This window comes from Pelodiscus sinensis, chromosome 9 (genome assembly GCF_049634645.1).
Source record: "Pelodiscus sinensis isolate JC-2024 chromosome 9, ASM4963464v1, whole genome shotgun sequence".
In the NCBI taxonomy this organism is placed as follows: Eukaryota; Metazoa; Chordata; order Testudines; family Trionychidae; genus Pelodiscus; species Pelodiscus sinensis.
Window position 1 is genome coordinate 32,045,768 of NC_134719.1, and position 13,563 is coordinate 32,059,330.

The window sequence follows — 13,563 nt, forward strand, 5'->3', positions numbered from 1 at the left end:
GGTGCCAGAATGGTGCAAAGTGTTGAGACAATGAGGCCCTTTATCCTAAAACTGGAGGACATTCGAGTACAAGGAGGAGAGAAATAAAAGGGAGAAGAACCAAACATTCAGAGCTTATTAATGGCACTTCTGAAATCTAGCCACAGCAGTAATTTAGTCTCATTGAATTTTGTATTTTACAGATTTAGCCTAATGTTATTAGACACTTGGGGCCAAATTATGCCCTCACATTAGTTCACATTGCTCCCATTAACTTCTGTCAGGGCAGAATTTGATGAGATATGCATGGAGTTTGTCTCATCAGGCAGGAACTCTGCATTCTGATTTTCAGTATCTTTGGCCTGGCTATCTGAAAACATTTTGCTCAGTCTTTCCTGACATTTTTGAAAAAGCATACCAGCAAAACTTACACTGATAAATACAGTATCCGTGTCCTTCATTTATTACAGATGCTGGATAATACAGTGCATTTTTTTCTTAGTTTAACTACATACTGAATTGACCATCATTTTTAATAGAAGTACTACATTTTTGCACTGAGAATCTCTCTTCTGAAGACATTCCAGTATTGCAATTCAAATGCTCTTCTCAAATTGCTGTAAAATAAGGATATAGCAAAAGAGAGAGAGAGAGAGAGAGGGAGAGAGAGAGAGAGCAGTGCTATTAGTGATAATGAGGTAAATGCTGAAAAGCTTTGAATAACTAATATTTACAGGTTACAACTTGGAATTCACAATACTTTGCTAAGACAATGATCTGTTGCAGATCTGTTATTTGCATACAGGAACCTTCCTGGACATTATAAATGCTGCACAAAATACAGCTGCACTTTTCTAGTGTACTAAAAAACATCAAATACTGTCTGTCACAGAGTTAAACAAGAATGTCATCACAACATGAAACTCAAAATTTGTATTAAAAAATAGGTCACTAAAAATAAAAAAAAGAACTCTGAGTAGTATATAGCTCTATTTTTTAATGTGCTCAATAGAATATTGATATGATCAATATATTTGGTTCATCTGAGCAGTTAACATGAGATATGAATGCAGATGCTGCATTTGTTACATAAGCAGTTGCGTGCTTTGACTATGTACCTAGAAGTGAATAAGCTCCAGTTTCACAGTCAAGAGATCTTTCTCTTATATGTGTATTTATAGTTTTACATACTGTTGTTAGTGTCAAAAAATAATAATATTACCTATTAGCCCTTTTAGTCCAGTGGATACAAGCACAGCTAAAATAGATTTGATTCAGACTCATCTATTGTTAATTAATAAATTGCATCACTCCAACTGCAAGAACCAAATTTTATCAGTCCAATCATTGCAGCTGCAAAAGCCAACATTCTGCCCATTTTGCACAGTGAAAACTGAAGACAGAATTAGGCCTATTGAAATTTTATTACTGGTGATGATTTCGTGAGCTGGAAAAAAAACACTGACTGCTGAACTGGCGGCTAGGGAGTCATCCTTTCCTTGTCAACTCTGCAATTTTAATAGGAAATCACTGAGAGCCAATAAGCATGGAATCCAATGCTATTTTTACTGGGTCACTTTTTAGAGTACTGTTGAAGTTGACAACAAGGACAGAAATCCAGAAAAAATAAATAACCTAACCTTGCTGTATTTACCTGTTCAAATGTATCAGCCACCCATTTCTTTATTCCACTAGAGTCATCCTTTATTGTCCACTTGACCACTTTTGCAGCAAGCTTTTTAATGCTGTAGTCCATGCTTCCCACCCTGATTCACAGAATGCCCTGCAAACAAAACAAAATCCAAATCCACAATCCATGAAACCACTATCCTATTATTCTTCAAATCCCTCCTCAAGACACACTCATCTAGGGACCCCTAGAGAACACTGCTAGATATTAATGGCTAGGCAGGTGGCAAGATGAGACTACTGATCTGCTTATTTGTCTCCATTAGTCCCCAGTAACACTGTATATATCACAAGAAAGCTAATCTACATAACCGAGCTTATTGTCAGTCTTCATTCTTTTCACCTTTTCATTCTTTGATTAATCCATTTAACATATTGTCAGAAACTAAGACTGTAAACTCTTTGGTGGCAGAGATGATCTCTTACTAGATTCCTACACTGCACTCAATACAATAGTGACTGGGTCTTCTCATTGCTACTACAGGTTGAACCTCTCTAATCCGGCAACATCCATGACCCAGCATGATTTTTGGTAGCTGGATGCCCACTTATCATAGGAGTGGCCAAGTTTCCTGTGGTCCCATAAAGTAAAGAACACTGGCTCTCAGTGCTCTGTGCTATTATTTAACTCTAATTTACCCCTAAATGTCTTCTAAAAGCCCAGTAAGCAGTGGAAATGTTGGTAATGTTGCTATACAATATTGATCTCCTGTGACTAGGCAAAGTCTCTGGTTCAACACTGGTCAAGTCCTTAGGGCGCCAGACTAGAGAGGTTCAACCTGTATATTACGAATAAATTAGATTAGGACACTGTGTAGGTTTATTCCAAAACCACTGGGATGCTACTTCTAATGCATAACACAGCTGTTCTCTGTTGTTCAGTGGAGTCACCTGTAGGTAGTACAAAACACTACTACCACCAGCATATCTGCTTCAGATACAATCCAGAGTGCTGATTTTGATATGTATAGTTTAGATCTTGGCTACCTGCTACACTGCCTTTTTTTCCCTAGATCTCCTTTGAGAGCAAGGATTATCTATTACAATTATGCCAACAATCTCTGGATTTCAAAGAGAGATGTCTGCAGAATATTTTCAGAATATTTTCAGCAATGGGACCCCTGATTCAAACTCCTTACTCCAACCAGTGCATCAGAACCTGGCACTGTTGAATTGCAGGCATAGTCTAAAGCTCTCCTATTCCATCAGAACTGTGGTTGGAGAGCAGGGAAAAACAAGACCATTCTTGGGATAGAGTATGGTTTAACACCTCTTCAGTGTTGTCCAAGCTCTTATCAGAAAAAACTATTTTATAACAAACATATACACAAACAAAAGCTTCAGAGGGGTAGCAGTGTTAGTCTATAACTGGAAAAACTTTAAAAACAACAAATAATCTAGCAGCACCTTCAAGACTAACAAAACATGTAGATGGTATCATGAGCTTTCGTGGGCACAGACCACTTCTTCAGATGAAATATTCACATACAAGAATAGTTTGTTTGAACTCTGCAGTCAATTTACCGTTTTCTTTGGTAATATAATTTTTCCCATAAATTCTTGGCATTGAGATCAACTTTCTCAAGAAGTCACCTCATGGGGAACCAGACTATTTGGACACTCTCGGCTAGCAAGGGCCACCACTGTAACTGCAGCCCTCTCCTTCACAGCTTGAGCAGCAGGGTTCAGCAGGGCATTTGCTTCTGGCATATCTTTAAAAATAAGCATTTATTCAGATGGTTAAGGCCTCCCCAATCCTTAGTCCATGCAACATGGCACTTAGGGAGGCATGAGCAAATTCATGATCAGGAAAATGGATCTACTTGTACCCCGATTGGTGGTGTGGATGCAGGGGGCTCCCTCCTCCAATTTTCACTCTCCAATTACCGTTTGTCAAAGGCGCAGACGTATAAGGAATTATATGCCGTTGCTTCTAATGGGAAAGAACCTCCTCTGATTAAGAAGCAGCCTCTTTCTCCATGACTAGCCTTAGGTTTGTGGATCAAGACTCTGTATATAAAAGATCTATATTAAAAGAAGAGCCAGAATTTTATTCACTGGCTTAGATTATCAGAGGAATGAAAAGAACTTCAGAACTGAATTCACTGGGCACTTACTGGCCACCTAACTCTCACAGTTCCATTTGAAAATCCCAGGCTTAAAATGAGTTTTGTACCCTGCAATTTATTTGCTTTGAGTATTAAGGAAACAAAAAACTTCACTTTTCCTCATCTGCTAGTTCAATTTTCTAAATGTTTCTTCTCTTAGACTGACTCAGTAGCCACATTAGAGTAAATCTAAGTGGAGTAAGAATAAGCTTCTTATTCAGCCACACAGTACACTTGATTGGAATAGATATTGTACATAATATGTCCCTGCAGATGTTTTCTCCAGTGGGGCACATTGAATTTCATTTAAATGCCAAGGCACAAAATCTAAAACAATGTGACTTTAACAAAAAATCTGATGAGGAATTTGATGAGAAAATGGCAAGAATTCCTGTGGCATTTGGGTAACAATTTCAAGCCTTCATTTTAATAGAATAAACAGGATCATATTTCATTCAAATCTGGCAATGAGATGAGCTTTGGGTATTACATTGATATAAACCAATAAAGAATTTGCAAATTTGAAGCACTAATTAACAGACACAATATTAAATGAAAAAAGTTTGCTCGAGGGGCAAATATATTTTGAAGACTTTCAACTTTTATTAAAAGACATTTTGAATAGCTTCTTTTGCATTTGACTATTTTGCTAATATTCAAGGAATACGGAGTTTTTAAACTAATGCATTTAATATAGTAGGATCCAAATTACTAATATAAATGTTTCATTTCCTCCATTTTGAAGCAATACCTCAAACTCATATCAGCTCAAGAAAAAAAAATCAGATTAACTTAAGTTTGTTACTAGAAGGGTTCTAGCCATACTTATTCTCAGTTTAATGCATATGTCACCTTCCAGTAAACTGTGTCTCTAAAACCAAGCATTAGTTTATTTTATTTTTAAAATAAAAAGCATTACCACTACAATCAAAGTGCCATTACTGCAGTTCTAGTTGGAAAGGATTCTGAAGCTTTGGTTTACCAGTCACATATGTGCCATAGTAAGAGGATTTTCTCTATCTAATTGCAATGCTGCACATAGTAGCTTTCGTGATACTACAATATCTAAGACTTATGTATCCAAAGACTCATACTTCAGAAAATGGGAATGTCAGCTAGAATATTAAGGAATCAAATCTATGAGACCGACCGACCTTCACATAAGATATTAGAGTCTGTTTTTTGAAACAAGTGGTTATTTCATCCTACGTACGCATATCCTCATCATAAGTCTGCTGATGATAAAGTCACCTGCACTGACAATTCAGCAACTATGCTGCTCTTAAAAGTTGTCACATATTTAATTCATTAGCATGTGAGCAATCTACTTGTTTCAAGAATGAAAATGAACGTATTACATACCATTTCCTTCCATGTAGGGTAATGGGATTATTCAGCACAGGCATTTAATCCTAAAACTGTTTAATCCTAAAACTGTTGTTCTGGAACCCCTCCCTCATACCTTCAGCCTGGCCTACTTTTTTATTTTTATTTTTTTAAGCCTTTCAATATCCCTGTCTTCAGATAGCTGATTGTGGTATCATTTTTTCTTTTTTATTTAAAGGAAATTTTGGAGGTAACTTTTTGAAAAGGTAATTGATCTGCACCTTGTAGATAGAAGACCTGAGCTTTTGTTCAGATACAGAATGTACATCAAAGTCAAGTTTAAGCACTGTGTGTGCACTGCTTAATTCTGCCAAATGAAAACTTGTAGAAAATGGAATATAAAAAAGCCATTAACCATAAAAATAAGTGACAGGGAGCTGGGGACCTGTTGACTGAGGATTTGTGTATCATTTGATTTCAAAATTCATGAACTTTTAACATGCCCACAAAACTGCATGAGTTTTATGAACTTCTTACTTCATAGAATCATAGAATCATAGAATAATAGGACTGGAAGGGACCTCGAGAGGTCATCGAGTCCAGCCCCCCGCCCTCAAGGCAGGACCAAGCTCCGTCTACACCATCCCTGACAGATGTCTATCTAACCTTTTCTTAAATATCTCCAGAGAGGGAGATTCCACCACCTCCCTTGGCAATTTATTCCAATATTTGACCACCCTGACAGTTAGGAATTTTTTCCTAATGTCCAATGTAAACCTCCCCTGCTGCACTTTAAGCCCATTACTCCTTGTCCTGTCCTCAGAAACCAAGAGGAACAAATTTTCTCCTTCCTCCTTGTGACACCCTTTTAGATATTTGAAAACCGCTATCATGTCCCCCCTTAATCTTCTTTTTTCCAAACTAAACAAGCCCAGTTCATGAAGCCTGGCTTCATAGGTCATGTTCTCTAAACCTTTAATCATTCTTGTCGCTCTTCTCTGTACCCTTTCCAATTTCTCCACATCTTTCTTGAAATGTGGCGCCCAGAACTGGACACAGTACTCCAGCTGAGGCCTAACTAGTGCAGAGTAGAGCGGCAGAATGACTTCACGAGTTTTGCTTACAACACACCTGTTGATACAACCTAGAATCATATTTGCTTTTTTTGCAACAGCATCACACTGTTGACTCATATTCAACTTGTGGTCCACTATGACCCCTAGATCCCTTTCCGCCATGCTCCTTCCTAGACAGTCGCTTCCCATCTTGTATGTATGGAACTGATTGTTCCTTCCTAAGTGGAGCACTTTGCATTTCTCTTTATTAAACCTCATCCTGTTTACCTCTGACCATTTCTCTAACTTGCTAAGGTCATTTTGAATTATGTCCCTATCCTCCAAAGAAGTTGCAACCCCACCCAGTTTGGTATCATCTGCAAACTTAATAAGTGTACTCTCTATCCCAATATCTACATCATTGATGAAGATATTGAACAGTACGGGTCCCAAAACAGACCCTTGAGGAACTCCACTTGTTATCCCTTTCCAGCAGGATTTAGAATCGTTAACAACAACTCTCTGACTACGGTTATCCAGCCAATTATGCACCCACCTTATCGTGGCCCTATCTAAGTTATATTTGCCTAGTTTATCAATAAGAATATCATGCGAGACCGTATCAAATGCCTTACTAAAGTCTAGGTATACTTACTGGGTCTAAGGCAAGGTCTACACTATGCAGCAACGCTGACCTAAGATACAGTACTCCAGCTATGTGAATAGCGTAGCTGGAGTCAACATATCTTAGACTGAGTTAATATGGTATCTCCGCTGTGGAGGGTCGATGAGAGAAACTCTTATGCTTCTTGATCAAGTTGAGTACCAGAGCCAAAGAGAACACAATCTGTGGTTGATTTAGTGGGTCTTTACTAGACCTACTAAAATCAACCCCCAGGCAATTCCCAGTAAGTATAAACAGAAGAGTAAGGAGATAGGAGGTTGCTTATGTTTTTAAGGGGGAATGAAGGAAAGTTTGAAACACACATAAAACCCCTATGCAGGACTGAGGGTACGTCTACACTACAGCGCTAATTCGAACTAACTTAGTTCGAATTAGTTAATTCGAACTAAGCTAATTCGAACTAACGCGTCTAGAACTAAAAACTAGTTCGAATTAGCGTTTTGCTAATTCGAACTAGCATGTCCACATTAAGTGGACCCTGAACCGGGCTTAAGGATGGCCGGAAGCAGTGCCAGCAGGGCATCAGAGGAGGACTTAGAGCGTGGAGAGGCTAGCCGAGGGCTGTGCTTAAAAGGACCCGACCCCCACCCCGGACAGACAGTTCTCAGGGGTGCCCTGCTTGCAAAGCAGTCCTGGCTTGGAGTGCCCTGAGTGCCCACACTGGGCACATCACAGCACTCGGCCATCAGCCCGGCTGCACTTGCCGCAGGCTGCCATCTGGTGAGAGGGGGCAATTGGGGGGCTGCAGGAGAGCTTCCACCCCCAGGAGCCCGCAGAGCCAGCCCAGTCCTCCCCATCGGGGGCTCGTGCCCCATTCCTCCCTCACCTCCTTCCACTTACCCTTCCCTAGCCCCCCTTCCTGATGTACAAAATAAAGGACAATTGTGTTCAAAAATGGAATCTGTCTTTATTGAACAAAACTGGGGGAGACTGGGAAAAGGAGGTGGGAGAGGGGAAGAGAGAGGCTGGGAGAGGGGAGGGCAACTACAATGATCAGGGGTTGGGAACAGGTCCCATATGAAGAGAGGCTAAAGAGACTGGGACTTTTCAGCTTAGAAAAGAGGCGTCGGAGGGGGGACAGGATAGAGGTCTTTAAAAGCAGGAGTTGGGTGGAGAGGGTGCATACAGAAAAGTTCTTCATTAGTTCCCATAAAGAAGGACTAGAGGACACCAAAGGAAAGGAATGGGTAGCAGGCTTCAAACTAGTAACAGAAAGTTGTTCTTCACAAAGCAAAGAGTCTACCTGTGGAACTCCTTGCTGCAGGAGGCTGTGAAGGCTAGAACTGGAACAGAGTTTAAAGGGACGTGAGATCAAGTGATGCAGGTTGGGTCCATGGAGTGCTATTAGCCAGGGGGTAGGAGTGATGTCCCTGCCCAAGGTTTGTGGAAGGCTGGAGAGGGATGGCACGAGACAAATGGCTTGGTCACTGTCTTCGGTCCATCCTCTCCAAGGTCCCTAGAGTTGACCGCTGTTGGCAGACAGGCTACTGGGCTAGATGGACCTTTGGTCTGACTCAGGATGGCCATTGTAAGCTCAGGGCTCAGGGTCGGGGGTCTCAGTGGACCCCCTTGATTTTCATGCAAACCTGCTCCTGGGTGGCCAGGCTGGCAGCTCCCCTGCCCTAGACGGCCACTTTCCTGTGCCTAGTGCAGAGATCGTGGACAAGGTCCACGATGTCCGCACTAGCCCAGGCGGGTGCCCGCCTCTTGCGGTCCCGGGCAAGTTCCCGGGAGCCGCCAGCCTGGTCCCGGGAAGAGGGGGAGGGCTGGGGGGCATCGGGTGGCTGGCTCGAGCCGTGCCAGGTGCAGGGTCTGCTGGCTGGGTGCTGGCAGGCTTGCACCTGGCACGGGCACTATAGCCAGCCCGTGCCCCTTTAAGGAGTCCGGGGCCGGGAGGGGGGCAATAGAGTTTCCCTGGTGTTGGCCAGAGTGGCCACCAGGGAAACCTGGGTAGGGCTAGCCTCCCACTAGTTCGAATGAAGGGGCTACACACCCCTTAATTCGAACTAGCTAGTTCGAACTAGGCTTAATCCTCGTAAAATGAGGTTTTCCTAGTTCGAACTAAGCGCTCCACTAGTTCGAATTAAGTTCGAACTAGCGGAGCGCTAGTGTAGCGCCTATCAAAGTTAGTTCGACCTAACGTCCGTTAGTTCGAACTAACTCTGTAGTGTAGACATACCCTGAGACAGTATGAAATCCACTCTCTGTTCTCTAACCTAGAGGTATCACTCAGGATTATAGCATGTACCCCATATGAACTAGAGGAGTGGCTGGTGCCACTCAATACCTTGTAAGTGGGAATTTCCAGCCACAACGTCCATGTGCAATTATATCTAACGTCTCCAGTTCACCCTCAATTCCAGAATATGTTCAGAACCAGCCTGGAACCCATTTTTCTGGGATGTACAGATGCTGTGTGTGGATGTGCATATACATTCTTTAAGCAAAAGGCCACAGCAAGCCCTGTACAATAGCAGGAATTTCACCCTAGTGCAGGGGTGGGCAAGAGGCAGCTAGAGGAACAGATCCAGCCCACCAAGCTGCTAGATCTGACCTGCAGCCATCTCACCAGCACCCTTATTACAGAGCAGCTGCATCCAATTTAAACAGCAGGCTGCTAATTGCTATGCCATCTGAGCAGGCAAGAGAAAGCTTCATGCACTGTCTCTACCCTCAGCAAAATCCCTCAGCTCCCATTGGCCGGTTTCCAGCCAATAGGAGATGAGAAATTTTGCTGATGGCAGGGGCAGTAAATGAAGCCTCCTCACTCCCTCCTTGTCTCCTCCCATTTTCTCCCTCCCTGTGCTGGAGCAGAGTCACATGGAGCAGCCTGCCCAGCACATAGGTAGGGAGGCTCAGGTTCCTGCAGGGATGCTGGCTGGGAGCTGCCTAGGTAAGCCTCTCCAGGCCAGAGCCTGCCTCTGGCACCCCACCTCCTCTTTTCCCCCTAACTACCTGCCCCAGGCCACCACCCAAACCCTCTGTATCCCCTCTCCCCACCTGCTCCAGGCCACAATTCTCTCCCAAACCCTGCATCCCCTCATAAATCCCTCCCCCTACCCAGAATCCTTTCCTGGACACATACTCCTCCCTGACCATACACCTCAATCCCCTACCCCCACATCACCACCCAACCCCTCTGCACTCCCTTTCCCTCCTTCTCTGAGGTCACAGCTCCCTCCCAGACCCTGCACCCCGTGTGTGACGGCGCGTTGGGGGTCCCCCGTCTCCTGCACCCCGAAATGGCACAAACAGACTGCACCAGCCAGTGGAATAGAGGAAGTTTATTGCCTCTCCAGGATACAGCACAGCACAGATGGAATCTGGTCACAGAGCTGGGCTAGGATGCCTCAGGCCCCCTTGAGATGGGGGAGACTGGGCCCCTAAACTCCAGCCCCTTTCCCTAGGCTGTCTCCACCATGCTCCCAGCCCGCAACTAAACTCACTCTCTTCCAGCCCTGCCCCCCAGCCAGGGCAGCCTCCACCTTCCTTTGTTCCTCTCCATGGGGGGTATCTGGTTCAACCAGTTTGGCATCACCTTTGCATAGTGAGGTTTTCCCTGCTGGGTCTTGCTCCAGACAGCAGAGGTCACCACAGCCCAGCAAGTACCCCCACTACGTCACACCGTGCTACAGGCCAGAATCCTCTCCTGCACCTATACCCCCTACTGAACCCTGTGAGCCTCTGTCCCAGGTCATAACCTCCTCTTTCACCCAGATTCCCTCTCAGACCCCACACTACCTCTTGCACCCCAGTCCTCAATCCCAAGCTCCCTTCTACACCGACCCCCATCCCCATCCCCTTGGTAAGTACGGCCCTTGACCACTTACCAAAATCTTGGAGTGGCTGCCCATTACAAATTATTGCCCACCCCTGCCCCCACTGGAAATTAATGCAATTTATTTTCTCCAAGAAAAATACATAGAAAGCAAAGGTTTTAAATGCTCAGGTTCAAAAGTTAAGATTGCAAGGGCTTATCACCTATGCTGGGTTTACCCCAGTAACAATGGACTTTTATGGAAAGAGAAAAGTTGTATGATGGACCGAAATCTGATAGTGGAATTATTGATCAGTTTTAATTTGGTGAGAAGTTAATCTAGCCATCGATTGTAGATACTTATATGGCCTCTATTGCCTTAAAACAGAACATCACACTGGATCAGACCAGTGACCCAGCTAGGCCAGTACCCTGGCTTTTGACAGAGGCCAATACTGTGATGCTTCAGAGGGAATGAACAGAACAGGCCAGTTTTCCAGTGATCTATGCCCCATCAATCAGCCCCAGGGGCTGGCAGTCAGAGGCTTACGGATGCCCAGAGCATGAGTTGCATCCCTGATGATTGTGGCTAATAAACAAGGTTCCCTCTAAGCTGTGCAGTAGCACAGCCCTGCAGCTGCTTAATGAGCCACTGCACAGCAAGGGGCTCAGGACTCTACACGGAGCTGCCTGGCTGGGAGAGGGGCACTTCTCTCTCAGGTACAGCAGCAACTCTTTGCTGAGGACAGAAAGTGAGTCTCTCCTAGCTTATAGGAACACATCCCCTTCCTATCAGCAGGGAGAGACTCGCTGCTCTGTCCTCAGCAGGCAGCTGCTACTGTAACTGAGGGAGAAGTGCCCCTCTCCCAGCCAGGCAGCTCTAAGCATGGAGCCCTGAGCCCCTGACTGGGTGGGCCTCATTAAGCAGCTTCAGAGCAGCGCTACTGTGCAGCTAAGAGAGAATCTTGCTAATATCCATTGATGGACTTATCTCTACTAACTTATCAAATTCTTTTTGAACCCATTTATCCTTTTAGCCTTCACAACATCCTGTGGCAATGAGTTCTACAGATTGACTATGTTTTGTGAGATGGCGTACTCCCTTATGTTTGTTTTAAACTTTATGCCTATGAATTTCCTCATGTGAACCATTAGCTTGTGTGTTATGTGAAAGGGCAAACAACACTTCCTTATTCACTTTCTGAATACCAGTCACGATTTTATAGGCCTCTGTCAAATCCCCCTAGGCTGAAGAGTCCTGGGCTTTGTAATCTCTCCCCATGTACAACCTGTTTCATGCCCTAATCATTTTTTGTTTTCCTTCTTTGTACCTTTTCCAATTCTTATATAACTTTGGGGATGAGGCAACCAGAATTGTATGTAACACTCAAGGTGTGGGTGAAAAATGGATTTATCATCAATCCCTTCCAGCTTCTGATGTATTTTTTAAAATTTTGCTGTTAGTTTGAGTCCTTTACTAGCTGCTTTCCAAGTCTTTATTGGCTTGCCCTTACACTTGACTTAACAGACTTTATGTTCCCTTCTATTTTCCTCACTAGGAATGAACTTTCATACTGATTTTTTTTTAAACTCTGGATACACATTAGTTTGGAAATAATTATTGTGTTTTTAATTTATCTTCATGGAGTTTCCAAGGCATTTCACCCTTGTGAGACAGCTAGCCTCCTCGTTTTTGTGAACTTTCTCTTTTTGAAGTTAAATGCTACTGTGGTGGATTTCTTTGACATTTTTCCCCCTAAAAAGATGTTAAATTTAATTACATTCTGGTCTCTATTACCAAGTAGTTTGGCTATAATTACCTCTTGGACAAGATCCTATGGTCCACTTAAGACTAAACCAAGAATTAGCTCTCCATTTTTAGGTTCCAGGACAAGCTGCTCTAAAGAAGCATCTAAAATGGCATCTAAAAACTTTATCCCTCTTGCGCAATGCCGTTATTCCTGAAAATAATCGGCATACCAGCATTGCGCAAGAGGGTTTTTCTGGCGCAAGAGCTTCTTTTGCAAAAATGGCGGCTCATTAGGTATTCAAATGAGGCTTGGCAATATTCCATGCTTAGTTTCATTTGCATATTTCTCGTGCAAGAAGCTGCAAATGTAGTCATAGCCTTATAGTTCAAGCATGGAATTTCTACCCATAAAGATTTCGTGGTAAGTTTGAGTCATTTAAGATTTTCACTTTGACACCACGCTTTCTTTCACATATAGTGCCACTCCCCCACCTACTTTGTTATTCTTATATAGTCTGTACCCTGGTATTATTATGTTCCATTGATTTTCCTCATTCGCCAACTTTCCACAATACCTGCTCTATCGAGAGCCTCATTTAATGGAAGGCACTCAAATTCACCTGTCTTAGCATTTAGACTTCTAGAATGTGTACATTTTGTCATTATTCAATTGCTTGCCTTTATGTGTTACTTTTTAAATTAGATTCTTTTATGTTCGACTGATCCTCACTATTTCCTACTTCACCAACTGCTTTTCTACTCTCATTTACTAGTATTTAGAGTTGTCTCTTTAATAAACCATGTGAAGTCCTGTGTCACCTTAGCCCTGGTCTACACTAGGCTATTTCAAAATAACAAGCAGAGTGTCCACACTACCAAACCGATTGTTTTGAAATAATGGGCTGGTTATTTTGAAATAATTCCTCCTGTTTTCCTTAGGAAATAAAGCTTATTTCAAAATAGTTACCAAAATTTCCACTGCTTCTATTTTGAAATAACTACTCCCCAGAGTCATTCAAAGTCATTACTCCCCAGTGCTTCCTGGGGCCATAAGTTGAGGTAGCATGTCCACATTCAGGGAGCCTGCCTTGGACTAATTTTGAGGCTTCCCTGTAGTGTTGACATGTTATTTCAAAATAGTTACTTCAGGAATTGTTATTTTGAAATAATTTCCTAGTGTAGACATGCCGTTAGAAACTAAAATATATATATAT

The 13,563-nt window shown here is 42.9% G+C and overlaps 1 long non-coding RNA gene across 1 annotated transcript in view; it reads right to left on the reverse strand.

The window, feature by feature from the left end:
• Positions 1-230: 230 nt before the first annotated feature.
• Positions 231-13,563, reverse strand: part of LOC112543756 (uncharacterized) — a 184,486-nt gene continuing 171,153 nt past the window's right edge. The window contains exons 3-4 of the long non-coding RNA XR_003086975.2: positions 1,634-1,762; positions 231-596 (exon numbers count right to left, since the gene is read on the reverse strand). This is a non-coding gene — a long non-coding RNA (uncharacterized LOC112543756). The remainder of the gene's footprint in view (positions 597-1,633; positions 1,763-13,563) is intronic.